The 5,128-nt window shown below is 37.3% G+C and overlaps 1 long non-coding RNA gene across 1 annotated transcript; it reads right to left on the bottom strand.

Moving 5' to 3' along the window:
* Positions 1–2,178: 2,178 nt before the first annotated feature.
* LOC119408040 lies at positions 2,179–3,851 on the bottom strand. Its single transcript, XR_005186705.1, has 4 exons — positions 3,807–3,851; positions 3,646–3,719; positions 2,422–2,463; positions 2,179–2,325 (listed from the first exon to the last, which is right to left on the bottom strand). It is a non-coding gene; the product is annotated as an uncharacterized LOC119408040 (long non-coding RNA).
* Positions 3,852–5,128: the final 1,277 nt, after the last annotated feature.

The raw sequence follows: 5,128 nt of genomic DNA, 5'->3' as shown, positions 1-5,128 counted from the left end.
ATATATATATATATATAATATATATATTTGTTTAAAAAATGATATGTTAATTTTAAGCCTTTTTAAAGTAAGTTATAAATTAATTATTATACATAATATAAGTATTTATATGGTTGTATTGCTATCAGTCTAGCGTCTGGATCTAAAGCTTTATTTACAAAATGAACATTTTTATTAACTATGAAATGTATAATTTATACATAATTTTCTCTGCCTGTGTTAAAAGACCTGGTTTTCCATTTCGGAAAAATATATCTTGATATTTGTCCATTGAGGTTTTTGAATCAATCTTAGTCTGGCTCCTTGTCTGAGGCCAGTTTACCATGGGAGACCCTTCCAGGGACAAGCGCCCCGGACATCATAGCCCCCAGAAGCATTCTCAGATCCTCCACCTTGTTCAGATGGAAAATCTGCAGCGTGAGTCCACAGAAAAAGTTGGACTGTTCCTTCAGGGTGATGAGTTTTTGCCTCAAGAGGAGGAGTTCAAAGATCTGGGAGTCTTGTTTATGAGTGACGGAACGGGAGACGAGTCGACAGTTTGGTGCCTCTTAAAGCCAAGCGTCAGTTTGTCAAGGTGAAGAAAGACTTGAATGAAGGCAAAACATTTTCTAAGTCACTTTCCATGATCTCAGAACAAAACTCTGGCATCTAAGGAAACAGGCGATGTGCGTTCACTCAAGGCTTTTAAATTCAGTCCAATTTACTCAACAGATGCACAGAGGAGGCCGAGTGGAAAAATAAAATAAACATCTAGATTTAAAATAAAAAATATATATAAACTATCAGTCGTGAACTTTAATTAAAACACAACTTGCAGTTCTGCTGTCCAACTTTTATTCAAAGTTAAACACTCGTTAATTTTTGGTTACATTTTCAGTTTTATTTCAAGGTCTGCAACAAATTACTTATTTTTCTATCGGCCACTACCAGGAGCAGGGGTAGTGGCAGCTGTTGTAGTTGAAGCTGTTGTAGTTGAAGCTGTTGTAGTTGAAGCTGCTGTAGTTGAAGCTGTTGTAGTTGAAGCTGTTGTTGTGGCTGTAGTTGTAGTTTGGAGAGGTAGAAGAAGCTGTTTGAGGCGGTTGAGAAGAAGCTGGACCAGTTGTTGTTGACCTGAAACCCGGTCCTTCAAACGGATCAGCAGTATCATCAGACATTCAGCAGAGGACTCTGTCAGGACTTTAACTGTTGCTCATGTTGGAGTGTTTATTATGAACAGAAAAGACTCTCACCTCGTTCGAGTTAGAGCCAGAACTGGAGTCAGAGCGTGCAAACAGCTGGTGCTCCACCTGGAGAAGGTCAGACGTTTCTCATGGTGTATTTTGTTGAACAATATTAATATGTATATATAGTCACTGAAAATCACAGAGTCTGATAAAGTCACACTCACGGGTTGAGCCTCAGTCAGACTCAGGAGACATCCAACAAGGAGTGCTACCTTCAGCGTGGTTTCAGTCACCTCACCTGCCGGAGCAAAAGGACAAAAATATCTTCACTGAACAAACTGTTTCAAGTAAAAGCATAAATCATTCCACCATTAATTCCCATAGAGAATACTGAACATTGATTTTATATCATTACCAGTGAGTCCTCGCAGCTTCTGTCTCGCAGATGGAGGAGTGTCTTTGAAAGTTGATCTGAATGATGAAAGTCGTCTTTATACAGAAACTATAGATCCAAGATGTTGAGAAACTGTACTCGTTAAGCAATCTTCCACCTCCTTCTAAATATGACTAATTACAGACTAAACCTCCGCCAGCGCAGGATTACAGGGATGAGTGGCACCAGTTCAGCCCAATAATGCCGTCTAACAATACTCCAGAAAAATCAAAAGCTGCATAACCACCCAAGTTCATTCTGCTTCTGTTGAGCTTTTACTGAACGATGAGATGGAAAACTTCTCACGTTTAAAACTTTTCATTAGATTTGCCAAAATCAGGTCTGCAGAAAAGCTTTATAACGTTTACTGATGTGGAAATAAATTAAATTAATATGACATTAAAATGGACTGAATTTAGCTGTAAAATATCGATGTTTTTACAGTTTTCTTGCCTTCTCTTTATCGTTTTAAAAGTCACAGTTCCGATAAAAGTCTTCGGTTTAAACAAATATAGACAGATTAATGTGGAGAAGTTTGAATGGAAAAACTGGTCTGACATCAAAAATCGTTTCAGAAGCGGCTTCTTTTTATTGATTTCTGTTTGCGTCTCAGATTTTCCTTCATGGTTTAGCCGTCGTGGTTGTGGCAGTGGTTGTGCTCAGAAGTCGTTGGAGCAAGGCGTTCCAAAGAATCTGCCTGTAAAGGCTGGATAGATTGAAAAGTGACCCCTGTAGGAAAATCAGCATAATGGTCAGAAGGTGCTCGGGCTTTTATCAGTCCCTGATGTTCACATCTGATCTGTGAAGAACTGAAACGACTCCCACCTCACGAGAGCTGGAGCGGGCCACGCGCTGGTCCTGCTTCACCTGAAAAAACAACAAGGTGCTGCTTTTTAATTTACCGTCATTCACTTCATTATAAACAGTCATTTCTATCCAACCATAAATTAAATTTAAAAAAAGATGAATCTGGAGACAGCAGCACGGTGGTGCATCTGGTAGAGCTGCTGCCTCTCAGCAAGCAGGTCCTTGGTTCAAACCCCGGTCCAGGGGCCTTTCTGGGTGGAGTTTGCATGTTCTCTCCGTGCATGCGTGGGTTTTCTCCGGGTACTCCAGTTTCCTCCCACAGACCAAAAACATGCATGTTAGGCTGATTGGTAACTCTAAATTGTCCCTAGGTGTGAGTGAGAGAGAGTGAATGGTTGTTTGTCTCGTTTGTCTCTATGTGTCCCTGTGATGGACTGGAGACCTGTCCAGGGTGTCCCCCGCCCCTCACACAGTGATTGCTGGACATGGGCACCAGCGACCTCCATGACCCAAAAGTAGAAGAAGCGGGTAAAAGATAATGGATGGATGGATGAATCTGGAGACTGTTTATGAACATTTAATTTGACTTTTTGTTCCTCGCAGACTGAATGTAATGAATATTTCACTTTGACGTCCTCTGCTTGTTAATGTACATCCATCTCTGTTTCTAACTTCTGTAAAACTTCATAAACAAACTGTTTCATAAGAGCACAGTTTAAGTTTTGTGAGGTAAATATTACAAAAACGATACTGGGATTTTTTTAACACACGGGATTTTAGTTAAAATCTCACACTGTTTTTGAACAGCAAAGCATTTCACTACAATATTACTACATTTACTTATTAATGTTAAAATATTTTTAATTTTGTTCTTGTCTATGTGACAAACTAATTTCTATCAGGAGATAATAATAATAATAATAATAATTTATTTATAAAGCCCTTTAAAACAACCACAGCTGCAACAAAGTGCTGTACACTTAAAATCAAGAAAATTTAAAACATAAAAATAAAACAATTATGATCAATTAAAACAATAAAAACAATACAGAGGGGGCATCTTTCTTTTTAAATTGATTTTTTTTTTCTTTTACCAGTGTCAGAATGTATTTTAGATGTGAGAAGGATCATAAAGAGCGTTAATATTTTTACTGACAGCAATTTTCAAAGTGTGTTTGCAGACCTAATGGATCAAGAAGCAAAGCGAGAAATAAAGATAGTGTTAATGAAAAAGAGACTTACAGGTTGAGCCACAGTGAGGCTCAGCAGGCATCCAAGAAGAAGAACTACCTTCAGCATGGCTGCACTCATCATACCTGCTGGAGCAAAATAAATCATCAGGTCTTAAATTAATCATTTGTCAAAGTGAATAAAAAAAGTCCACCACACCATCATTTAATTACCGTCAAGTCTCCTCTGCTTCAACGAGCTTCCAGACACCGTAAAGTGACTTTAAATTCAGGACTCCTCTTTTATAGAGAACGTGACGGCTTGTTGTTCAGCAACTGATCTTTAAGAAACCGTCCGCCTTTAAACCTCAGAGGATTAAAAATTATTTGAGTGGAGACATAATGACGAGTAACAAAAACAGAAAGCACAGCTGGACACGGTCAAGAGAGGTGGATAAAACAGGTTCTAACGAGGAACAATGTGGTTTTGTGTGGGTTCTCTGTCTCAGTATCAACAAGGTGGTAAACAACATGCGGACATTTTGTGATTTAAAAAAAAAACAAGGGGCTTTGTGGGTTTGCAACATGCAACAGTTTTTAATTTCTGCGTGTCTTCACTCGTTTGTGGCAACACATTTGAAACAAAATGATATCTACATCATGATCATCATGATCTGATTAGCAGAAAGTGTCTTTCTAATTACTTTTGCAACTGACAAAAAAAAGTCACAGAAGGTAAAACCTTAATGTGAGAACATTCTGAGTTTGAAATCAAATGAAAACTTTGACATGTAACAAAAACAATATCAAATCATTACGCAACATCTGTCCTATTCTTATGTGGGAGTTGCAAATTGATGCACCTGCCTGACAATAAGATTTTTTTTTAATTGGATAAATAATACTTCTGCAAAAACACTCCAAACTCATTAACATAAATCAGAAAACGATTATTGCTTTGACTGATTCTAAAAACTTAAAACTAAACTAAACATCTAGGCTTGACAGCAGTCATATCTTGCACAATGCAAGAGAATGACTTTTGTCTCGTACACCTTCATCCAAAACCAAACATTTTTATTTGTTGTTGTTTATTGTCCACCTGGCCCTTATTCTCAGTTTTGTCTAGATTTTCAGACTTTCTATTTGACCTATTATTTAATACTGATAAAGTAATGGTGGATTTTAATAATCGTGTAGATGCTGAACATGATAGTTTAAACATAGCCTTTAGTAATTTAATAAAGTCAACTGATTTTAACCAAACCTTGTTATTCTCAACATCTCACTCTTGATCTGGTTCTGACATATAGCATAGAGATTAAATACTTATTAATGCATCATCAAAATCCTGTTCTGTCTGGCCATTTATTAATAATCTTTGAGTTTACATTAAATGACTACACAGCCACTGAGAGTAAATTTCATTATGGTCGGTGTTCAGAGAACGCTGTAATCAAATTTAAAGAATCTCTTCCATCAATGTTTTCCTCTGTCTTGCAGAGTAATACAATAGAGAGCAGTTACTTAGGTGATCTTGTTGATAATTTTACAAT

Source organism: Nematolebias whitei, chromosome 3 (genome assembly GCF_014905685.2).
Source record: "Nematolebias whitei isolate Nwh7 chromosome 3, NemWhi1, whole genome shotgun sequence".
Taxonomy (NCBI): Eukaryota; Metazoa; Chordata; class Actinopteri; order Cyprinodontiformes; family Rivulidae; genus Nematolebias; species Nematolebias whitei.
The sequence above is the reverse complement of the archived record's forward strand: the minus strand, read 5'-3'. Positions and strand labels throughout refer to the sequence as shown.